General features: G+C 52.3%; 1 long non-coding RNA gene across 1 annotated transcript in view; it reads right to left on the reverse strand.

Annotated features, from left to right (window-relative positions):
* Positions 1-25466, reverse strand: part of LOC110578949 — a 73921-nt gene that overhangs the window by 30824 nt on the left and 17631 nt on the right. Inside the window, exons 2-3 of the long non-coding RNA XR_002480212.1 lie at positions 25279-25432; positions 2205-2433 (exon numbers count right to left, since the gene is read on the reverse strand). This is a non-coding gene — a long non-coding RNA (uncharacterized LOC110578949). The remainder of the gene's footprint in view (positions 1-2204; positions 2434-25278; positions 25433-25466) is intronic.

Genomic DNA, 25466 nt, shown 5'->3' on the forward strand with positions numbered 1-25466 from the left:
GAAGACTGGGGATGGAGGAGGAGTCTGAGGAGGCCAGCCTCCGGTTCTTTCTTCCTGAGTCCTTACGCTGTGCAATTCTTCCATAATAACCAGTAACCTTTTCAAATAGGATTTTAAGTGATCAACAGAGGTGCTCGTGGCTCGTGGCCTCAGAGGGCAAAGGAAGGAAACCCTTGCCGTTCTCCCTCCTTCGGTCTCCAGCATTATTATCCCGTGCCCGAATTAAATCCTTCTGATAGACTTGCCCATTTTGGCAGTAAATACTCATCTCAGGGGTTTTAAAAGATCAGCAAACATGGTTTGGAAATTCTCATCAAGCCAAAGCCTGCTAAGGACAGAGAAGCAAGGCTATCCAGGTGTATGAGGAGGTAGACAGGCAGGGGATCTGAAATCTCTGGGGAGGTGGCGAAGATGAAGATGGTGGAAACATTCGGGCACACCTGATACCACAGAAGGGCGACTGTCTTTAGTGATCAGCTACTATGTGCCCAGCACATCACATACAACACCTGCCACTTACTAACTACTCCCACGTGCACTGTTACAAACACTTGATGTGGATTAAACCATTTCATCTTCCGAACAACCTAGCATTCGGGGCCTAGCGGCCCTGCACATTAGGCAAGCACAGAGAGGGGAAGTCACTGGTCCAAGGTCACGCGGCCAGCAGGTGGCAAAGTCAGTGCCTGAATCCAGATTGCCAGGCTCTGGGACTGACGCCAGCAGTGATACATGACCTTAGTTAATCCCCCTTCCCCTTGGCCACAGACCTACAGAGTTCCACATGATCACTTAAATTCTTAAGGAGTGCCCACTGAGGTGCAGAAAGGTGAAGGATCTGTCTGTGAGTGTCCTCAGAGACTCAACCCCAAGCCTCGGGTCTGCAGGGGGCCCTGAGGCTAAGCAAGCCAAGGGGGTGGGAGGTAAGCAGGGAGGGAAGGAGGAGAAAAGCCACTGGACCCCGCAAATCCAGGGAAGTAAATACATCTCCCTGTTTGCTCTTTGCAACACCAGGTGGGGTTTATGAGTTTTTAATTAAAATTTTTGACAGACAAGCTATATCCTACGTGCAGCACTGGGTGTAAAAAATAACTGCGAGATCGGAAGAAAAGGCTAGAGGAATCAGTCTCCTCTGGCTTGGTATAAAATTCACATGTGATCCTTTAACATCAGGCTGACAACCCGGTCCACAGAAGGGCCCAGATCTGGGGGGAGGAGAGGGGGCAAAGGGGACTGGCTGCTTCTGTGGAAGTTGGGGGTTCTCACTTGGGGTCCCATTGGGGCTGCCTATGACTAGCTAGTTGACTGGACAGGTCTCTCAAGTGTCCCCTGAGAACACACTTTTCAAGGTCAGTGGTGAGAGCAAAGGTCAGAAAGGAGGGCACGGGGCAGAGGAGACCCCTCTGGAGTGCCATCCTCCACTCTGGGCCACCGTGCTCGGGGTCCCGATGCCGCTGGCCCTGACCCAGTCCTGTGCCTCTCCCTGCAGGGGACTTGGGACTGGCCAAGGTGCAGGGCCGTGTCGGCACGTCCAGGATGCTCTGTCTAGAACCAACTGACGGAATTAATCACTCATGTGGCATTTGGCTCACACTACTTTTGAGTATTTTTTTCTTATTCTAGCTCCCCCTGCCCCATTTTATCTTGGAGTGGGAAAGTCCTCTGTTGAGCATAAAATTCCATATTTACATAAAGGAAAAGATGAAACACATTAGAAATGCAAACTTCCCTAAGGCAGGAGCTGTAAACTGGAGTCTGGCCCCGTCTTTGTAAATAAAGTTTTATTGGAACAGAGTTGTGCACATTTATTTCCATAGTGCCTGTGGTGGCTTTTGTGCTATGACGACAGGTGAGTAGCTGTGACAGAAAGGCTGTGGCTCTCAAAGCCTAAAATAGCTACGACCTGACCCTCTAAAGAAAAAGGTGTCTGGTGCCTGCTACGGGATCAAACGCCCTGAGCAACAGTGAAAAATAAAGGCGAACCAAGAAGCCTATTTGCAGCCTGCCAGGCACCTGGCTAATATTCATAATATATAAAGAGCGCTTACAAAATAAGGATACGCACACAATTTCTAAAAATGGGGAAAGGACAAAAAAGGCAGATCAACGGAGAAGAAATGCAAGTGACCAATTAGCTATAAAGAGTGGCTCCAGGTCACTAATAATCGAAGTGATACACACAACAAGGAGATGTCATTTCTTACCTACGGGAATCTCAAGGATTCAGGAATGATCCACAGGACTGGCCAACCCCTAGTTCATCCTTCTTCTGCCTGTCTCCCGTCGGGTACAGCATGCTCCCAGGCAACGGAGAATGGGTGTGTTTTGCTGTGGTTTCAGGGTCACCAGGAAGCTCAGAGTGCCCCAGAGCCACATACACTGGCTCTCTCTCATGTTGCCAGCATCGCGCACAGAGAGGACGTGCCTTCCATGCTCTGGAAGGGAAGCAAATGGCCTGGGGTCAGGAAAGAAGGGGCCACCTGTGGCTGCCCTTCTTCCTTCTAGCAAGTGCCCAGGCTCCTTCCGGTGAGTCCCCTCTCTCCCTTGCGTGCCTGCTCTGTGGGACGGTCACTACACAGGCTGCCTCTCCACAGCAGGACTGGAGGGGTCCCAGGAGGCTCCTCAGACTTCTGCGTTCTCAGGCAGCGAGATACCCTCCTGGGGGCTGTGACTTCGGAGCAAATAAGTGAGGCTGGAAGGAATGGGGGGGTCCTGCATTCTCGGGGCACAGGTGGACACGTGGAGTCCAGATATGACATAGGTGTGCCTCTTAAGACCCCCGAGGTCCTCCGGGTTCTTGGCCTTTCCAATCCAGGGCTCTCTAGGCTTTGTCCTCACTCCGGCATCTCACGACAGCTTTCCCAGAGAGGGAAGCAAGCCTGCTCATTTCCATACTGGCTCTGTAGCTAATACCAAGCCCTACCTGGGAAATCTATCTACCTCTCACCATCCAGCTAAACCCTACTCCCACTTCACAGCCCAGATGATCCATCCCCCTTTCCTCAATGTCTTTCGGGGTGATCCCCCTCCCCCACCCTACTGTCTTCTCCATTTTCTGGACCTCTCTGTTCTCCTGCCCGGCAGGCCCCAGTAGAAAGGTGTGCCTCAGAGGGGTGAGCACCTCCCCACCATCTTGGGGGCAGCACCCTCCCATGAGATGCCACCAGCCAGCTGGCCCTCCCTCCAGAAACTGCACCCTGCTCCTGCCTGTCCATGGGCCACCTCTTTCTGCTTTATCTCCCACATTCTCCCTTGTCCTCTCTGTTCCAATCCTACTAACTCCATACCTGTTCTTGAATTCTCCAAGCTCATTCTTGCCTCAGGGCCTTTGCACCTGCTGAATGCTTTGACTCCTATTATTTCTGCTCCAGTTCAAGAGGAATTTAAGGCCGAAAATAATTTCCATTTCTCTAGCATTTTCTTTGGCAATCTGGATCCATCTGCCAGACTACACTCTCACAATAAATAGCTCTGTGAGGTCAGCAGGGCAACAATTACTATAATGGCCAGCCAGTGTCACAGCTAGGACATCATGAACTGGAACTGCTCACAACTCTCATAATTCCAAGCCCAGGTTCATTTTCCTAGGCCACAAGGCTGGCCACAAAGGAGAATAAACATCCCCCACTCCCCCACAGGCAGACTCTTTAAGAATGCCGGTTCAAGGGTAAGGACACGTCCTTCAATCAGACTCCAGGCACACAGTTGGTGGGACCCTTCAGAAAGAGGCCAAAGGCGTTCTCTGCACTGTCGGGCTGAGATCAGTAGCTCCGCGAGCCTACAGACTGCCCACAAACTGCTCTCCAGGCCACAGCAGGACCTCGCCATGACTACCCACGGGTGGGCCAGCCGCTTCCTGTTGACTGGCTGCCACTCAGAATGTGCCCTGTGCCAAGCTCCTGGCCAGGCTTTTGCTGGAACCATTCCAGGGTCGTTTCTGGCAGCACAGTGGCTGGGTAGTCCCATGCAGGAGGGCTCAGAAGCCCCAGCCCTCCTCCGGACTCTGCCATTGCAAAGCTGTGTGACTTAGAGAAAGGCCCTATCTCTCTGGGCTTCAGTTCCTGCCTCAGAGAAAGGTAGCACTGAGGGGCCCCTCAGGGTGGTGGAAAATGCGCCTACACTAAGCCACAAAGGACTGTGTTTTATATCCCTCGGGTCACCACCCCTTGGGGGACCTTGGCAAGTTCCCAAATTCTGAGCCTTGGTTTCCCACTCTGTCAAATCTGGTGTTAAATCAGAGGGTGTTGAAACTGCTGTCTCATGGGCCTGTTTTGTCTGGGCCATACAGCAATTGACAAAACTCTGAATTAGTGAACACTTTTTTTTTTTTTAAAGATTTTATTTTATTTATTTGAGAGAGAGAGAATGAGAGACAGAGAGCATGAGAGGGAGGAGGGTCAGAGGGAGAAGCAGACTCCCTGCCGAGCAGGGAGCCCGATGCGGGACTCGATCCTGGGACTCCAGGATCATGACCTGAGCCGAAAGCAGTCGCTTAACCAACTGAGCCACCCAGGCGCCCTAGTGAACACTTTTATCTTTTTAAAGATTTTATTTATTTGTCAGAGAGAGAGAGAGAGAACACAAGCAGGGGGAGTGGCAGGCAGAGGGAGAAGAAGGCTCCCCGCTGAGCAAGGAGCCCGATGCAGGACTTGATCCCCAGACCCTGGGATCATGACCTGAGCCGAAGGCAGACGCTTAGCCCACTGAGCCACCCAGGCGTCCTGCTAACGCTTTTTTTTTTTTAAATATTTTATTTATTTATTTGACAGAGAGATAAGAGAGTACAGATAGGCCGAGAGGCAGGCAGAGGGAGAGGGAGAAGCAGGCTCTCCGCTGAGCAGGGAGCCCGATGTGGGGCTCGATCCCAGGACCCTGGGATCACGACCTGAGCTGAAGGCAGACGCTTAACCAACTGAGCCACCCAGGCGCCCCCCCTGCTAACACTTTTAAAAATCAGAAAACTTCACATAAAAATCTGGACCTCTGGCGTCATTTGCTAAAGGAAGAGAAGATGCAGGAGCCCAGGGCTCACATTCCCCCTGGGCTAAGCAACAGCCATCTCCTTTGGTCAGAACCTGGTCAGTCTGCCGGTCTGTCACAGACCCCACTACTCCCTATTGCTGACCAGGCCTCTTTATCCATCTGTACTCTCCACACGGCCCCTGTGGACCCAGGAGACTATGACCCCTGGACTGGATATTCTAAAGGCCCCCTCTGCTCTCGCTTTCCGTGACGTTCCTAATATTCACACGCCACCAGAGGCCGCCCTGCCATCCCTTGGGGTAGGGAGCGGAGGGCTGTCTCTCGTGGGTCTGAAGGCTGAGGCCCTGCCGTTGCCAGGATTCCCATCCCCTGGTCAGCGGAAAGAGGATAGCTCCTGAGCGTACCAAGCAGCCATCGGGCCACGCAGAGCTCCGGCCGCCGCTGCGGCCTCTATAATGACCTGTAGCCTGTAATCAAGCCCCATTGAGAGACCTTAGGAAGGAGGGCTTTTTCCATTTCCTGATCATAGAATTTCAGGGTTGGAAGGGACTTTAAAATGGCATCTAGACCAACCCATCATTACTGTCTTGCTGTTGGCCCAGCACGCTGGGAGCTGAAAAATTTAAGATGCGGCAAAAGAAGCCCTCCCCCCACCCCAGAGTCCTCCCAAGCTGCGGAGGCCAGCAAAATAAACAGGTAATGACAATGCAGAATTACAAGGGCTCTGGGACCCCACAGCTACGAGGCACTCAGCCATATGATGGGCCAAACACTGCCCGTAAATAATCTCCCCTAATTCTCAAGAAAACTCTCCCAGGAGGTGCCATTTTTCATACTTGGTTTGCAAGGGAGGACTCTAAGGCTCAAAGAGGTTAAGGCCCTTGGTGGAGGTTGTACAGCCCGTAGGGTGCTGGAGCAGACTTTGATCCCAGTGATGTGAGACTCCAGAACTGGATTTGTACACACGACTTTATCCTGCTCTTCTGGAAGGGCAGTGCGGGGAGCAGAAAGGAGAGGCCTGGGACCAGAGCCTGCTGAAGGGGCAAATGTCTACACTTCTCTTGAAGGACAAACAGAAGAGCGAGTGAGCTTGGGGTGGCGGCGCGGCTGGGCTGAGGGCAGGGCAGGCACAGAAGTCCAGGGCCTCCTTAGCAATCCAAGAAACGCACATGCAGACAGGAGGAGGCATCACTTGACACCGATGAGCCTGGCACAAATTAGCAGGCTCTGTGATGCCAAGTGTCCGGGGTACGTGTAGACACAGAACCTCATGCTGGGCTAAAGGGAAGGTAGACTCGTCAGCCATACAAGAAGCCACCGGCAGTATTGGGGCAAGCAACGCAGAGGTAGGCTCTATGCCCCAGCAACCCTCCTCCAAGGTGAACGCCAGAGCCTTCCAACGTCTGAAGGAGAGTATGAAGTGCATTCCAGAATGTTCCTCCATGTGTGAGAGGAAGAAAATCATGGTTCATAGAAATTTTTTTTTTATAAAACGAGGAAAATGTTTCTGTTATAATGTTAAGGTGGCAGGAGTCAGGAAACAGGCTGATAACATCCTGCATCCCTTGTAGGATGGCCCAGGAGGTGTCCGGGACTGGATGCCAGGCCCAGAAGAAGAACTCGAGAAAGGAATGCAGGCAAGGATTGTTACTTCCAACACTCGTGCTTTGGGGCCTGCCAGAAGGTCTTTACGTTCGCCCCCACTCACCGTTCATTCATTCCATACATACGGAGTGCACACCTACTGTGCACCAGGTAACGCACCGGGCGGGAGGAGGGCAGCAGGGAGCCAAGTGGATGAAGCAGCTTAGATCTGCGGTGTTCCAGAGACTCAACAAAGAAGCAAACGCGTGATCGGTCAGAGGTGCAGAGACCAGCGACGAAGAGTGAAGAGTAGGGCCCAGAAGGAGCCCGCGGCTTGGGGGTGCGTGCCTTTTCGTGCATAGTCTATGGCAGCATCACAGAACCTTCCGTGTCCTGATGCTTCTGCCTTCCAACCACTACCAGTCGTCCCAGCTTCGGGCGGAACTTAACCTGGACCACCATGACTCCCAGAGCTGCTTCGAGAAAAGAGCTTGAGCCTGGCCTCACCTGGAGCCTTCCTGAGCCTTCCCTTGGATTCTGACCTCGCTTAGGGGCATCACGAGAGCCCCCCCTCCCCCGCAGAGGAGGTGGCCTTGCGCTTGCCTGCTGGGCAAGACCACAGCCTTCTGTCCAGAACAAAAGGACGTTCATGTGGGGCATCGAAGGCCTCAGACGGTTCTGGCTTCCACTCTGTAATTTCCTCCAGGAATCTCTGCTCCAGGAAATGGCCTGACGTGCGGTTTTGTGCCCAAAGAGATTTATGACCATGTTATTTTTAATAGTGAAATGCCAGAGGGCTCCAGCGTGCCCCACCTGAAGGAGAGCATGAAGAGCAGCGTGGTATGTTCAAGTATCCGTCCTCTGACAGAGAAGTCTCCATCATTAATAATGCTCATGAAGAATTTAAAATAACACGGGGAAATATCTGCTGTACTGTTAAATTGGAAAAAAAAACAAAAAAACAAAAGAAACAATACCAGAATCAGAATTATAGTCTTAACAAGAAAGGAACCAAAAATGGAGAGAAAGGAAATACTCTAAAATGGTAAAATCAGTACTTTCTGGGACAGTTTTGTTTTGTTTTGTTTTGCTTTGTTTCCCTCCAGGCCATTATACTTTTCTCTATTTTCAGGATTTTCTTCAGTGGTCATGGCTGCTTTCGTGGTTGTAAAATATGGCGACCAAAAACAAAAAACCCTCAACAAATAATGGCACCTTTAAAACCTTCTCTCACATCCCAATGCTGGGCTGGCATCTCCCCAGAACCTTGACCTAGCAAGCTCCCAAGGGCTGTATTTAAGGAGAAAGCCTCCCAGGATTGGGGATTTCATTTCCAGAGACTCAGGCCCAAAGCAAAGAAGGAAAAGTAGGGAGCAGTAAAGAAGACCAACAGGGACAGAAGGTAAGGGACGTGTGACCGCACAGACCCAGCAAAATTTTCTAAATTAAAAAAAAAAAAAAATACAAATGGCTCCCAGGAATGAGGGCTTGGAAAGATTGTCCCGGACCCCCATGCTCCCCAGATGGAAAGTCTGTGGGAGGTGGCGCTGCCCCTCAGGAATGTAGACAGGTCCTTCCCGGACTTTGAACACTGTGGCCCAGGCTCACTGTGGTTGCACCTCCTCATGCCCTCCTGGTGGGGACGTTACACAATGTCACATGTTATAGGTCAGAGCTGAAGGTCCGGCTCAGAGAGGTCATCCCACTTGCCCGAGGCCATACAGCTGGTCAGGGACGGAGCAGGAAATGGGACTCAGGCCTCCTGATCTGACCCGGAGGTACTCTAACCCACAGCACAGCTGGCCCAGGAACCACGCACTGGCATCCAAAAGCCTGGGATCAGATCCGCGTCAGAGGGTCGCTCGGCAGCTGTGGGCCTTGCCCGTTAGCCCCCAGGAGACGCAGGTTTCATCTGCGAACTGGAGGTCCCCCGTCCAGCGTAGACAAGGTGCCGGGCAAACGGGCGTTAGACCAAAGAGACCAGGATGGAATCTCAGGAGGAGAGTTGGCTGCACTTAGACATTTGGCAGGCTGTTTCCACACTGCTTTCTGGCCTAATAGAGCCGATTGCTGGCCAACTGTGTTCAATGCCTAATTCCAAACAGATGGGTCTGTGCCCTGCCCCCACTCCTCCTCCGTGGCCTCCCAGCCCTCCCTCCCCCCTTGCTCCAGGGGCCTCCTGCCTCTGACCAGACTTGGGCGGGGGGGTTGCTGCACAGGGTCGGGGGAGGGACAGCCCTTTCTGAGGGCTTGCTGGCTCCTCCTAACACCACAGAGGTGGAGACGGGGGATCTAGACCTGCATTAGCCGAAGGATGAACAGACCCCATCCCCCAGGCATGCCTCTGTCCCAGCACGATCAGGTGACAACCACCATACGGGTGTAAGCCTGTTTCTCCCCACACGCCAAGAGGCGGGACTGCCTAGTGGTTAAGCACGTGGATGAGGGCCATGCTGCCTGAGTCTGATTCTGGCTCTGCCAAATCTTTGCTGGGACCACTGGGCAAGTGTCTTCCTATCTCTGCGTCCTTGTCCTCCTCTGTAAAGCAGGCGTGGCCATGCTGAAACGAAGCTGCATTTCAACGAGCCAGAGAGTTTATGCCAAGACTTAGAAGAGGCATGCCATGGGGTGGGGGGATGGGAGGGGGAAGGGAGGGGAGAGATCGGCAGGGCAGTCACCTCTCCTGCTCTGTGTCAAATGCACAGTCCGCTCTCCTGGGATTCCCAGGACCTCCCTAGGGCCGGCAGCGGGGTCGGCACTCTCCCCACGTAATGGACTGTGGACCACTCAAAAAATATCTGTCTTTAATGAGGCTTGAACAAGTTGTAATCATCCCAATTGTTCAGATGAAAATCAGAAACACAAAGAAGTGAAGAACTCGCCCAAGGTCACCTGGCCTGTACTCGGCCCAGCCAGGACACAGACCCAGGCAGTGCCCCCAGGACAGAGCTCTTAGCCACCAGGCAACAGGACCACCCCCGGTGGACAGCACCGTTCTGCAGGCGAGTGGATCCCGCCGCTTCTCCCAAAGTCAGCGCTGAGTGGGAAGGCCGGCCTGGGCTCCGGGCGGCCTGCAGCGGGGCGAGCTCCTGAGCTGAGGATCCCTTCCTGGCCTCACACATGACAACTCACCCCAGCCCTGGAGGCTCCTGGATGCCGGAAACCCTCACCCCTGCTGTTCCCTCTCCCATCATCCACTCCCCAGCCGGCACTCAGGGTCTGGGCTCCCGTAGATTATTCGAGATCAGGAAGAAGAAGACAGAGCCGATGAAGAACTTTAAGGCTCCCCACATCCAGAGCCAGACAATCCATGTGGTGTTCTCATTAAAGGGTCTGGCTAATCATAGTGTTGGCTTCCATCAGCTAATGTCTTCCTTTTTATCCAGACATCTGTCTCCAGAGAAAAAGACCTCCACTGAGGGGCCAGGAGCCTCACCGCTTGGGTTACTGAGATACGATTACATGTCAGAGAGAACGAGAGAAGACTGGGACTTTCCGGCAACAGAGAAACCACCGTAAAACCCTGCCAATTACAGGCTGAGCAAAAACACGGAGCTGCCACAGCCTCCGGGGTGGAGAGAGCCCAACGTGGTTTCCTAGACTTGCAACACTGCCCGGGGAAGAGGTCAGAGTAGTCGCTCTCAAGGAGTCTCCGCATGAAGTTCTGCAGGTGAGTGCAGTGGGTGGGATGTGCTGCCGTTCCTCAGGGCACCGTGGGCGGGGGGAGCTTTGGGAGGGAGACAGAAAGCGGGGACAAGAGGCCACATTTGCTGAGAACCCAGGGCGTCGGGCTGGCTGAACACTCAGGTACATCGGGGGACTTAATTCTCAGAACACCTCGGCAAGGTGGGCCTGGCAGCCCCAGGAGCCAGAAGAGAAAGAGAGGGCCAGAGAGGCAAGCGGACCTGTCCAAGCCCACCCGAGTATTGATTCTTGAGCCCAGATCTGGGAACCAGATCCCAGGACACCCACCCATAGCAACTAAGGTGCATATCTGCACTGTCACCCCCAGGAGAAGGGGCTGCTTTTTAGCAAAGGATGAGGTGAGAGGTTGTTTTACTCTAGGTGGAGGGAGGGACCTTGGCTCTGTTTATTTATAGGTCAAAAGTCAAAGAAGGGGTTTGAGTGTGTGGATAAAGCACTGGATTAGGAATCGAATCACGCAGCTTTAAATCTCGCCTCTACGATGAGGGATACCTGGGTGGTTCAGTCGGTTAAGCGTCTACCTTCGGCTCAGGTCATGATCTCAGGGTCCCGGGATGGGCTCCCTGCTCAGCCGGGAGTCTGCTTCTCCTTCCCACCCCTGCTCGTGTTCTCTCTCCCTCTCAAATAAATAAATAAATAAAATTCTTAAAAAGAAATCTTGCCTCTACTACGAATGCTGTGTGATCTTGGGCAGATGACTTCAGTTCTCTGTGCAATGGTGTCCTCAGCCAGAGAGAGGGGGTTGGAGTGGTAGCTTGTTCGATCTACATGGTTCCCTCCAGCTCTGGATCCTATCTACTTCGTGTCAGCTTGGCATTGAGGGTTATGAGCAAAGGCCCCAGCATCCAGTCCGTAGGTTCAAGTCCCGACTCTGCCCCTGCATTAAGTGAGCTCAAGCAAGTCACTTTCCTGTGACTCAGTCTGCCCTGTATAAAATGAGGATGATGATATCCGAGGCCTAGGCTGTAATGACAATTAAGTGAGATAATATGTGTGGAGCACGTAGGGTTTTCCAGAGCCTGCCTCAGTGTATGTCAGGACTCAAGCCAGGGCCACGCAGAGCCCAGGACAATCTCAATGCAGGAGGGAAACAGCTTGCCTGCTGGGGGTCTCGCACCTCAGTGCCTCCCTTCTGGGGGACTAAAAGCAGACAGGAAGCTCCATCTGCCCCGACCCTTACCCCAGCTCCATGGACAGGTCAATCCAGGTGGGCGCTGGTCAAGGCTGGGTGCTTAGAAATCTGTGGGTTTGTCCACTGGGCTTCCAGAAGGGAGGCATTCCCAGGATGTCAGAGTCTAGAGGGCTGAGCCGAATCCTCCCAGGGGAATCTCAAGCGGACTGCGCCCATCCCCACCCAGGGCTCATTAAACTCATTCCAGAAATGGTGCAGCTGGAGGGGGGGATTGAGTCTAGTACAGGGGTGGGGGGGGTGCAGCTTAGGTGCCTAGAGGGAAGGGGCGGGTCTAGCCTAGAAGACTAGGCTCAGTAGCTGCGGAAAGGTCATCCCTACGCTCGCTGACTCACCCCCGGGCTCACTGCGCCAGGCACCGGGCTAGTCCCCGAGGACGCAAAGCTGAGTGCAGCACAACGTACGTTCCCCAAGAGCCCCCTGTCCTGCGAGGGGCCATAGGAATTAGCAGACAGTGCATACACAGGCTAATCCAACTCTTTCCCTCTACAGCCTAGAAGGAGTCAAGACCAAGGGCCAGTAAACCACAGCCCACGGTCAAACCTGTCCCGCCTCCTGTCTCTGTAAATGCCGTCTTACGTACACTCACTCACTTGAGCACCGCCCGCAGCTTCTTTTCCTCCACAGTGGCAGAACCGAACAGTCAAACCGGAGACCATCAGGCCCGCAACGCTGAGAATATTTACAGTCTGGCCCTTTAGAGACCAAGTTGGCTGCCCCTGCAAGCATGGGGCCACCTGAATCCCTCTGGCACACTCCACTGTGTTTAGACGAGAACATTCCACCAGGACAGGGACAGGGGCAGGGCCCTGCATGGAAGCAGATGGGGCATCCGTGACAGTTGCCCAAGGAGGTGGCCCTCCTGTTGAGGAGGTAAGGGCTGAGCAGACACACTTGCTGGCTGAAGAAATAGGGGTTTGGCACTCTCGGCAGAGGGACGGCTCGCCTGAGGACACACGGACTATGCCAACGCTGAGCTGGTTGTACCTACAGTGCAGGCAGAGTGGGGCACGCGGGCGGTGCGGGACAGCTAATGCTCAGGAACCAGGCACCAAGGCCTCTGGGGCAAACCTGGAGCCGCCAGTCCCCATCCGGATGGAACAGAGCAGCCAGCGAAGGACTTCCCAGCTCTCTAGCCTAGTGCAGGTGACATACATGGAGTTCAGGCCACGGTTTCAGAGGTGTACCTAGTCTTTGCCCCGTAGAATTTAGCATCTAGCAGGGGAATCTGACAGGCAAATACCAGGCAAGATGAGCTGAGTGCCTGGGAAGGGCACAGAGAGAATGTGAGCGGGGTTCTGAGGAAGGAGGAGATGGGTCCCTTTGGGACCAAGATAAAAAGGGTCCCAGGGGAGAGCCAGCATTTGAGGAGGGCCCTAGGAGCTCAGATGTTGGGGGTGGTGCTCCCGAACAAAGGTAAGAGGTCATGAATCTCAGGACCGGCGGGCTGTCCCACTTGGCAGGTACCCAGAGGAGGGGTCCAGGCCCAGTGATGGGCGCAGGCGTAGTTTTCCAGAGGAGGCGATGCTGTGATTTGAGGAGCTTAGGGAGTTAGCCGTAGGATGTCACTGCCGTCCATTGAGAGGCACAGTGTCACACTTGGGAGATGCCAGTCACCTAAAGCCCAACGCGGCCACCACGACGGGCCTTCCCCCGTCCCCCCTCACCATCTGCTAGCCCCTCACTTGCTCGGCAGCCCTGGTGTCTGCTGCTCAGATGGCCCAGGGATGCCCCTGCCCGCTTAGGGTTTGGCAATGGCTGTTCCCCAGGTGCCACATGGACAAGGCTGTCACCTCCTCCAAGCCTCCTGAGAGCAGCCAGCCCCAGCCACCCTCCCCTGGCAGCTCTCTCCCTCAGCACTTCTCACCCTCCTACAAATGCTAGACTCCACTTGCTAACTTCGGAGTTTACCAGAAGTTCCCCCACCCGAATGTACATTTCACAAGGGATTGCTTGTGAGTTACTGAGGCCTTCTTCCCAGCTCTCCGAAGCCCACCTGGCACGAAGAGGCATTCAGTCGATACTTGCTAATTGAATTAAGGAATATGCCAGAGTGAGGAGCCACAGTCCACACCCGCGCAGATGGAAGAGGAGCCGGCATTTCAGCGTGAGATCTCCCGGATTCCTTCACGCGGGTCCCATGCTACGGCGACATAATCCAAGCCAACCTTTTATCTTTTTATTTTTTGAACTTCTGTGTATTTTCAAAGGCTAAGAGGATGCATGTGCCTTTGTAAAGCTCATGCTGCGAGCTTCCAGACAAAAGTATTTCAGGACAAGGCTCCCAGCGTGAGTTGCGCCCTTGACCGAGCACAGCGCTGCCCGTGACGTGCAGCTGGGGTTTCAGGAAATCCCTGGGCCCAGGCGCTGTGGGCTCCTTCTTTGATTTCGGCCCTGCCCAGTGGCCAGATGTTCTCAATCGGGTGGCTAAATGAAGATGGTCATGTCACCAGTAAACAGAGGAAGAGAAAATGAGGAACATCGTCAAAAGTTGTCACCAAGCCCTTGATCTGGTTTCCAGGGAAGCTAAGAGGAGGGGAACAGTCTGCCGGCCCCCCTGGGGTTTGCACAGCTGACCTCTCATCTGGGTCCTGCACTTACGGTTCTGCTCCATGAGGCACTCCCTGCACACAGCCTTGGCTGGCGAGGGGACAGAAATGCTGCCTTAAGAAATAGCTGTGTTAAAAATTCAGTTTCTTAGAAATGATGTGAAATGGGTGACTTTTGCTGTAGTAGCTTTAAAAAATATTTTATTGGCATTAGTATATGTATAGCATATGCTATATATCGTACCTACACACACAAACACATGCATATTAGCACAGAGTATACACATATATACATATATGCATGCATCTGCATGTGTGTGTATAGATAGATAGCACACATAGCATTTAATATGTGCCTGGCACTGTTCTAAGAGCTATACATATCCACTCACTTAATGCCCATAGTAATCCTATGCAGTGGGTCCTATTATCCCATTTTATAGAGGATGGAAGTGAGGCACAGAAAAGTAATCTCGTCTAAGGCCACTCAGCTGGTGGCAGGTGGACCCGGGATATAAGCTCCCTTCTCCCCTAGGCTGCCTAAGCTGCTTAAAAAGCCATCTTCTCAACCACTGCACCTACACTTCTGAAATTATGTTCCCGGGACCCCTGGAGGTCACCGTGTCCCTTCCAGGGAGTTCATGATGCAAACCATTTTCATACTACTACTAAGACATTATCTCCTTTTCCGTGTCTTACTAATGCACAGGGGAGTCTCCCAGAGGCAAGTGACAAGGGATTTCAGCACAGATAGAATGCAGAAGCAGACAGGAGAACCCAGCTGTTCTCATTTAAGCCAGACACTGGAGAGATCTGTAAAACACCAGTCTTCTCACTAATGTTCTGTTTTGGCATGTTTTTCATCATCTGTATGTTACCGCGTGATTCATTTATTATTGTTATTTTTCAAGGAAGGCATACATCTGAAAAGCACTTCTCAATGTTCATAACTAACATGAGACATGTTACGAGAGAGAAGCCACGTCAAGAAAAGCTGTTTGGGGCCATCAGTAATGTTTAAGAGTAGAAAGGAGTCCAGAACACAAGCAGCTTGAGAACCACTGCAGGACAGCCTAGGTGACGAGGCTCCACGCCTCGTCCCACAGGGTCCTGGGGAGGGCACCCTTGGCGGTTTGGACAGGACTCCTTCTGCCTGCTACAGGAGGTAGAGCCTCCCAAGCCCCTACCTGCAAAATGCCCGAAGATAACCCAGGTGCCGAGACAGTCAATATGCCTCTCCCCGCTGTGTGTGTGTGTGTGTTCACCGGTGTTCACGTGTGTGTGTGGCTGAGAAGCACAGCTTTGAAAGGATATCTTGTCTTCCCTCCCTCACTCATTCTCGTATCCATTCATTCAAACCACCGAGGAACTAAGTAGGAGCTGGGCAGGAGCTGGTGCAGCTGCGCTGTCCATTAATTTGCCATTCTTGACTCCTTTTATTGCGGAGGGATGACTTCCGGGCCATAGCTCTGTGGCTTCCCACTGGATGCTGGAATGCTGGGAGCCCCCAAGGTTCCATGGAATGTGGGCATACTGTGCCCCTCACAGTCCAGTGGCACTCTGAGTTCCAAGGAGACCCATGGAACTTTCAAACCCTGGAGTTCTGCAAAATTCCTGAAGCCTATTGGGTCCAGGAACCAGAGCAAAGGATTTGCAGATGTTGCCGACACCCAGAACGTCAGCATCCCTGTTCGTGCTGCAGGAATGTATTTTTCCCTGTGAATTACCAATATCCCAGCTTTACACATGAACATGAGAGGCGCCTCCAGCTCCAGTCCCACCTGCACTCAGCCGAGAGCACCGTCCTCCTCCCATCATAGAGAAATATGCAGTAACAGAAATGGTTAAGTCCTTTGGTACCACCACCTGGTGAAACATCACACAGCCACATAATGTGACAACCCTTCACGTCACCTCCAGAAGCACTCCCTGAGAGACCCCAACTCCATCCAGGTACCGGGGCTGCAAATGGGGAAGGACACGGACCCTGCCCTCAAGGAGGTTCCAGTTAACTGTCCCTCTGCGTGTCTCTGAAGGGCAGAGAGCCAATTCCATTCTATTCAACCAACAGAAAACAAATCCATGGCTCCTGCCCCAAAGCCTTCCCTTCCTTCTCGTTTTCTGCTGGCCAATCCCCCAACACAGAGGATATTTTTAGCACCTGGGAGGAAGTGTTTACATGAAGGCCATTGAGCAACATGGTGGCATGGCCCTGGGACGTCCCATGCAAGACAGTGCTTACCAAATGGATTTCAGACAGACTGGCTTTGGTTCTCGTCCACACTCTTCTTCCTTCTCCCCATTATCCAGATCAGAAAGGGTGGTTGGCTATTTTGCCAGGTGTGCTTGCTTAACTTAACCTGAGGCATGCGCATCATAAACAGCTCTTCCAGCGAGCATACAGGCGGAGCTGAGAGCAGCTCAGGAACAGTAGCTAGTCCCAAAGTGAAAGGACCGTGAGCTCCCAGACATGGGATCCCCCCCATTTCCAGTTCTTCAGAAGCTGGAGGCGGAAGTCACAAGAAGTGTGGAAGGCTGGTGGATGCCCCAGAGAACTGAAGAAGAGAGAAATAATCCCCCGGGGGGCCCAAGTCTGCGTCTAGCCCAGCTGAGTGGTCAGCTAGCTGGATATCATGTTTATCAACCCAGCAGCTGGGGCTGGTTCTGTGTGGCCAAGACAGGCGGTCAACTGTGCCTGCCTTCATATATCCATTCTTGGCTCTGCGCATGCAGAGCTTACTTTCAGTAAGTCCCCTTGAAGAGCGAATCCCAATCCTGCTCCCCAAGGAGCTGCCAATCTAACAGAGAAAACACACATGGATACCCGCATGATGGGCAGTGTGGTCAAGTCACACACGGGGGTTCTCTGCGGGAGCCAGGGGGAGGCCGGGGGACAAGTTGGGGGGAAGGGATTCCCAGAAGAGGTGACACTTGAGTCTTGAAGAGGGATGATTTCAACAGGAAGGTACAAAGAGGAGGGTGTTCAGGTGGAGGGATGAGCACATGCAAACCACACGTTCCAAATCCTGGGGACGTGAAAATTACTTCATTTAGAATGAATGCTATTTACGATAAACACAGAACATACCTAGATCTGTATAGGGACATCTATACCCACAGCCAAAGCCACATCTATACTGAGTACTATAATTCAAGCGCCTGACAATTAGCTTTTTCGATTGTAAGTAAGCGCCTGACATTAAATTTTTGATTGCCAAAACATTCACTTTGAAGACATCCCTCTCTCTCTGGCTAGATGGGTGATGGGCATTAAGGAGGGCACTTGTTGTGATGAGCACTGGGTGTTGTAGGTAAGGGATGAATCACTGAATTCGACTCCAGAAACCAATATTGCCCTGTCTGTTAACCAAGTAAAATTTAAATTAAAAACAAATAAATAAATAAAAATAAAGACATCCATCTCCACGACATGCAACACCAGCGACACAATGAGACCAACAGCACACCGCCCCACCCACGGAGTTCCCCTTTTACAAAGCCCAAGGTGACAGCTTGAAGTGACCCCACTTTTCCCTTCCCACGCCCTCATTCCTGCTTTTATGTTTTCAATTCACCAATAAAGAGTAAGCCTGCAAAAACCTGGCACCCCACCCCTCAACCCCAGTAAAGGCAAGACCCCATTCCCCTCACTGGCTCGGATCTGGGGCAATGTCCCAGTGACCACAGGGGCTCACCACAAGGGGCGGGGCCCAGGGGAGCATCCCCCAAGGGAGCGCCCCCAGCAGTCCGAGGGCTTAGCCCGACCCAGAACAGTACTTGAAACACAGCATTGGACGTCAGGACTGCTGTGTGTCTAGAAGGATCCTAAGCATCTTTACATATATCAACACCTTCGATCCTCACAACACCTTTATGAGCATGGCACTATTGTCATCTCTTGGGTCTGTTTTGCCCATGAGAAAACACAGATCAAGGCAGGTGCAGTGACTTGTCCAACATGGTACAGTAGGCCACAGAACCTGGATCTCAACTCAGGCCTTCTGTCTTAACAGTTTACACTCTCCATACTACTCTAAAAATTTCTCTGTGGTTCGTAGGAGCGCGGTGATAAGGCCAGGGTCCTGGGTGGGGCCCAGGTCACGGTGAGCCTTGTCTGTCCTGCTGTGGAATCTGGACTCTGTGCCGGGGCCAGGAGCGACATGGACACTGAAAAGAGGAAGGACATGACTGGATGCCCTTGGGAACAAAGGTTATTAGTAAATGTCCAAATGCTTATCATCCAGGCATGACTGGAATAAAAATTAGTCATTTGAGGTCGACTCAATCTGTGGGCATGGCTTCCAGAAGCACAAAGGAAATTTCCATGCTTCTGGTGGTCTGGTGGCCCCCCCATGCATGTCATCAAGGCCTCGAGGCCTGGCCTCAGTGGTTATTCCGGAACGTTCGTCCTGCCATGGAAGATATGGTTATTCTGGAACGTTCGTCCTGCCATGGAAGAAATGTCTCGGCTGCAGCCAGACACCTGCCCCAAGCTTGGGCGGGGGAGCGGAGCTGTGCGACAGCTCATCCATGGCCCGCCAGGGTGGCTCAGCTAGGAATAACAACATGGGTGACGTGTCACATTGACTACGGGCCAGGCACCGGGCCCGGCTTTGTGCGCAGCGTCTCACCCTGACAGGCCTTTGCAGGTGGGGGCTCTGTCTCCCTTACGGCTGGGAATCAGGGTGGCAGAGCTTGGAGAGATGCAGATGGAGAAGCCTCCAGGCCCTCCTCACGCCGAGACCTATTCTGGTGAACCCTCAAAGCTCACATACCCCTGTGGGGTCCCTCTCCCCTGGTGGGTGCGACTGGCTCCATCCTCCCAGGGGAGCCAGGCTCATCAGCTTAGGGACCCACAGCTGGTAGGTGGAGTCAGAGTGAGCTTGTGCTGAGGCTTGTTGCTTTCCCACTTCCAGCCCGGTTGTGAACCAGGGCTGGATCTTTGAGCCCCCTGGGAGGGCATGCGCCATTGTCAACTGCCCCGGTCTCAGGCAGGGTGCCTGACCTTTCTAGCAGATGCTAATGATGCGACATATGCCTGCAAAGCCTCCTGCGGCCATGGTGAAGAGCGTGTGCTCTGAAGTCCAGGAGGGTCTGTGGGTCCCCTGCTCCGTTCTCCAAACGAGGCGACAGGTGCAGGGGGTCACGGGCTCCGAGGGCGCTGGGACCAGTGAGGGACCAAGGAGGGCTGGAAGATATGGCCCTGCCACAGGGTGGGAGAAAGTGCAAGCAGAGCGAGCAGGCAGAAGCCCGCACTGTTAGTGGTACGAGAGCAGAAACCAGGTCTCCGTTCCTCAGCGCTGGTTCTCCTGTGTCCGGCTCTCAGAAACCGCCTGCGGATGATGTGTGGACAGATGAGCCTGGGGGACTGTCCGGGAAGCGGGGGAGGGCCAAGCGGGGCTTCCAGCCCTGTGAACACGCAGTTACCATTTACTCTGGTTTTCCGTGTGTCCCCCTCCTCACCTGCTAGCGAGCCCTGCGGCGTGCTGGTAAAGCTCCGTGTGCAGGTCCCTCACACGTTATCCCGTTCTGTGCATGTCCTTCGGCCCTTCTAACCTCGGCCCCTCGCACCAACTCCGGTGCACTGCTCTAAGAGTCAGGCGGCAAGGATCCCCGACGGGCGGTACAGCGAGGGGCCTGGGCTCCAGAGGCACAGAGCCCGCCTCCTCCACTCACTGACAGCTCGCGTCTGCAGCTGAGTTCCGTAACCACTCCGTGCCTCCATCACTGGTGAAACAGGGAGAATGACGGAAGCTCCCAGGGTGGCTGCGGGGGTTAAATGTGTCGATGCTCGGGGCTCTTAGAAGAGCACATGACCCACAGGCAGACCTTTGCAAGTGTTGGCAGACACTCTGCCAGCCCCCCTACCCCCAAGGTTCAGGTGATTGCTCAGAAGGCAGTCCCGGAAGTGGGATCGTAAGGTAGACCCCCTGGTAGAATGGCCAGGAAAGTGCCTTTGAAAGTCCCAGCAGCACTCAGAAGCACAAAAGTCTTTAGCTCTCATTGGTTAGCCCAAGAACAAGGGCTTGGAGGACCTGGAAGGTAAGACCCCACCAGAATCCCCACTACCAGCATTCCCACCAAGTCTCCGTCCTCAGCCTCCTGCTGCAAAGAACCCCTTGCGTCCAGTCACCCCTGCGGCTCCAGGGACCCCCGGAGAAAAGGCATTCTCCCCCACCCGGCAGGAGGCCTGGCCCACACCAGGGAAGCTTAAGCTCCAGTCCCCGGCTGCACCCCACTTAACTAGGGCTTGTGTTTCTTTTTTGTTTTTTAAGGTTTTATTTATTTATTTGACACACACAGAGAGAGAGAGCGCGCACAAGCAGGGGAAATGGCAGGCAGAGGGAGAGGGAGAAGCAGGCTTCCCCCAGAGCAGGGAACCCGATGTGGGGACTTGATCCCAGGACCCTGAGATCATGACCTGAGCCGTAGGCAGACGCTTAACCAGTGGAGCCACCCAGGTGCCCCTAGGGCTTGTCTTTCATTTTAAATCCCTAACTTGTATCATTATTTCTTAAAGAGGACTCCCAAATTGTATTAGCTTCAGGCCTTCCCAAACTCAGAACTGCATCTGTGCCTACCGCTGATCGGTTAATTTGTCTGTTTCTCCCACTGAATCACTACTATCTCGAGGACGGAGCTCTTGTCTCACTCTGTTTCATCCCCGGTCCTCAGCACAGTGCCGGGCACCCAGGAGTATCTGCTGCCTGAATGAACGAACGAATGGATGAGAAGGAAGGAAGGAATACCACGGCCTGAACTGGAACCTCTCTGCTAATTCCACTCACTCCATGTGGATTCCCTCCTTAAAACCACCCAGGATGAGCTCACCTTTTTGCACCTGCCAGCCCTTCAGCTCCTCGAAGCTGGCCCCCAGGTCTCCTCTCTTCCAGAGCAACGGTCCTTGTGCCCACAACTGTTGCTCTTTTCTTTAAGGTGATCAGCAACAGAGATTTCACCAGCATCCCATTGCTGCCCGTTTCCATATCTTTAATCACCAAGACCACCTCTTATCTACTCAGAGGGCCTTGGCCTCCAGTTCGCCTCTGGGCCAGCTGATAACAGTTTGAGTTCTGAGGGAGAGTGCCCACGTGCGTTGACTCCTGAGGCCTGAAAAGATGCACTGGAGCAGGCAGGCCCGGCTTTCCAGGGTGAAGGCCACAGTCCCTCGGGGAGGGTAATGAGTTCCCCATCCGTCCTCTGATCAGCAGCCCAGGCTCCTCGTCTTCACTGTTGCGCTCCCTCCTCTGGGCAGTGTGATTGGATTCTAGCCACGGCTCCTCCGAGCTCCCCTTCTGGACCAGCACGCCATATTGTGCTCCCCACCCCACCCCACCTCACCCAGTCCCCACCTGGCACTCTCCACCCCACCCACCCTGCCGCTGTATATTTCTGTTCCTGCTTATCGTCCATCTCTTCCCCTTCCCCGCCCCCGGCCAGTACATGAGCTCCCTGGGTCTCTGGCTGCCCAGGACAGTGCCTGGCACAGAGAAAAAGCTCAGAAATAGTTGTTGATGCACGAATGGAACTAGCATTTATCAAGTTTGCCTCCTACAAATGCTCTGCTGGGAGCCGGGGATACAAATGTGTTCTCGGTTAAGGCCTCTGGGAAGCAGAGGCTCAGGGCGAATACCCCATGGCAAGAGAGGAAATGCCCTCTCCCCAGAGAGGCCCACTTCTGCATTCACGCCCTCAACCTGACCGAGGGCTTTGCAAGCACAGGGCGATGGCCAGGCACCGCCCCTCCCCCCAGGACAAGGCTCGCGCGCGCACGCAGTGACCCACGGTCGCTCCTTCCTGCGCCCGTGCGTCTCTGCACACCCTGTGTGATGGGCTTCAGGACCCCATCAGAGATGCAGGCCACAAACACGTGCCGGGAGCGAAGGACGTGGGTGTCCACCGACATGCCGTCGCCTTCCTGCTGCTAGGAGCCGCAGTGGCCGTGGGTCGATGGGGACAAACACTTCCCTCCCCTTTCGCTCGGGTTTTCTTCTGGGGTAGCGGTGTCTCCGCGGGCCACTGGATCCAACGCCGACAGGTGAGGGACAGGCACTCACTGTAAGCTTACCACATCTGCTAGTTGTACAACTTTGCAGAAGCTGATTACTTTTTTGGAGTCTTGTTTCCTCGTCTGTACTCGGGCCGCTGGGTTGTTATGAGCAGTAACAGTGAGGGAAGGATCTGGAACAGGGCCTGACCCACGGTTTAATCAATGCGGTGGTCTGGGGTATTGGCAGTGGGACTGGGTCAGCATCATTAAGACAGACGTGGATTTCAAGCATATTGAGGCCAGCATCACCCGTCTGCGCTCACGGTGGTTTTAATATATATGTAGGCTGATTTAGAAATGATCTAGATGATGTGCCTATACGTATATTCACACATGTATATGATGGGTATGCATGTATATGCAGCTACGTATACACATGTCCACAAATACGGAGGTGTGTATATGTGTGTGTACACGTGGGTATATACTCACACACGTGTGCGTGCACACACACCCACACTCCCTACTTCCCAGCTCTGTCTGCTCAGAGGGCCTAGAGGCAACGTATCTCAGTAGCAACGGACATACCTCATGACCAAAAGGTATTTCTAGATACCACTCTCCACGGAAAGGAGCCGGGGCCCCTTGACAAATGGCTGATTCCATCATTAACCAAGTGATAAAGCCAACATCACAGTAGTGGGACAGACCAGCACCGGCCTTCCAATTATGAGGCACCGAGGACACCACATGAATTCTGCAGGATGCCCAGCAAAAGCATGAAATCTAAATCTAATCATGCGGGAGCATCAGACAAACACCAGCTGAGAGACGCTCTGAAAAATAATTGGCTTAAACATGTCAAAAACATGAATGTCACAAAATACAAGACTAAGGAAGTTTTTCAACAAGGCCACGTGCCAAATGGATTTTCTTTTGCTGGGAAGGATTTCACTGGGGGCCCTTGGTGAAATCAGAATAAGGTCTGAGGATCAGGTAACAGTAGTAAACCAATGCTAAGTTTCTGACTTGGTTCTACTGTCGTTATAAGAATCTTTGGATTTCAGAAAAAAAAGAGAGAGGAAAGGATAGAATGGATATAGGATAAAATGTCAACACTTAAGGAATCCGAGTGAAGGGTATCCAGGAATTTTTTGGCTCTTCTTACAACTTATCTGTAAATTTGCAATTATATCAAAATTGAGCAATTGAAAAAAAATGTAATTGAAAAGCATACTCTGGGTTCATGTACTGAGAAAAAGTGAATATAGTGCTTAGCACAATAATTTGAAGCTATTATAACAATAATTATTATTACCAGATCGTGTATGTGGCACATAACGAGCTTGAAATGGATGGAAGATATCATCGCTGTTAATATCACCCTCATCACCACCACTGTTGTCCCTGATATGCTCGGTACTATATACTAAAAATCAAGACCTTTTCTTATTGTTACTTCTAATTACTTCATATCTGCATTAAGCTCCATTGTTTGAAGGTCCACTATGGAAACACCTGTTTCGAGTGCTTCCAGCACTCACCAGCAATGTTGAAGAGCTTAAAAACCAACCAAGAGAAGAGAGGCAGGGCCCATTTCAGATCTAGACGTACAGATACATATCAATTCAATCCTTTTCCATCATCTGAATCTCTGCTTTGTTCTTGCTAGTTCTTGTGCAACCCAAGGCCGAGAAAGCCCAGCTCCTAAAGACACAACGTGGGGCCTTTGCCTATAGGCCCCCTGGCCACCTAGAGTTTCTTCTCTGTTCCCTCTTGGGACCCACCCATAAATGCTGTGCAGCTCAGTGTCTGGCCCTCTTATTCTGCACTGCACATTGCCTTATTCAACAAGTAGAACCTCTTATTATGCCCCCAGTCCTGACCCATCCAAGATGGCGGGACTATTGCCAAGTCCAAGCTTCACCCCATGGGTCTGCTATATAGAACTGGTTATGCTCAGCCTGATTCTGAGATGGGATAAGGTCCCAATCATCATTACTCTGTTTAACACATTCTTTGAAAGTAAACCCACGGTTATCTTTTGTCTCCATCATTCCTCATTCTTCCAAGACTCACGAACACTGTATCTTTAGCTCACTTTCTTCCTCTCCCTGTTTCTTATCTATCTTGCCCCATCTTGAGCCCATGGGGAACACTACGGCCATTGCTTCGTTCCCTTTACAGGAGGCCCTATACTGTATCTGATCTTCCCATGACCATGGAAAGGCTCATATTTCTATCAACCTATTTGCATATATAAAACTGATATAACTCAAGGTCCAAGTGGCTTAGTTTTTACATGGACTCATATACAGTGGCCATAGTTTGGCTGTCCAAAGAAATTTTAGAAGTAATTCCATTTTTATGGATAGGTAGGTAGATAAATAGATCGATGTCCTCACCAATAATCATACAGAACAGCCACACACACACGTACATGGACCAAACTTCCTTCTTCCACAATGGTGGCAATTGTATCCAAGCTGAGTTAGACACTCAGGGCAAAGAGAGGCATTCCAGGGTGACCACAGATTTCCCCAAGCCAGCTTTCCTCACTGATGGAAACTTCCTCAATGTGCACTGTCCAAAATGGTAGCCATAAGTCACATACGGCTATTGAGTACTTGAAATGTGGTGAGCGTGACTGAGGGCTGAATTTTTAATTGTGATTAATTTCAATGAATTAAAATTTAAATAGCCACACATGGAGTGGCTACATGTGGGCAGCTTATCTCTAGACCAGGGGCTGGCACACTCTTTCCATGAAGGACCAGACTGTAAATATTTGTGGCCTCCAGGCCACACAGCCCCTGTCACCACTGTTGTTGTGGTGTGACACACAGCTGAAGGAAAGAATGTGGCTGGGTACCAATAGAGGCTTGTTTATAAAAAATGACTGGGCCAGTTTTGTCCTGTGGGTCAGAGTTGATTGCTAACCCTCATTCCAGGACAATGTCATTCCAGACCTTCTTTGGGGTGGCCCGCACTGGTCATACGAGGCTGTTCCTAATCCAGTTTCTACCTACTTGTTTAATGAGAACACAGAAGGCTTTCCTTTTAAGAAAAAGAGGTTGCTTGATATTCTAATGACCTGCATTTTTCCCTGAGGTAGAAAGTGTTCTCTCTTAATGGCATATCCCTGGGAGAGCAGGCCAAATTACAAAGAGACCAAGACGTAGGGGAACATCTCTTCCCCGCTACTCAAGTTAATCTATGGAAGAAACCAGAAAAGACAACACCTCTCACTCGTGCTGGGGGAGAGGGTAGTCATTTACCTCAGGGGGCTGAGGGACTGTCCATCTCAGGTCCTCAGAGGAAACTGTCCTGGCCACAAAGCTCAAAGTGTTTGCTCACCACAGGTCCTGGCAATGATTATTTCTTCTATTGGCATTGCCAGGTCAGAAAGTTTGATTCTGAAAATGGTCCCAGCTGGAAGGGAAGAGGAGAAAAGTTCAAGTCAGTT

This window comes from Neomonachus schauinslandi, chromosome 4, assembly GCF_002201575.2.
Source record: "Neomonachus schauinslandi chromosome 4, ASM220157v2, whole genome shotgun sequence".
Taxonomy (NCBI): Eukaryota; Metazoa; Chordata; class Mammalia; order Carnivora; family Phocidae; genus Neomonachus; species Neomonachus schauinslandi.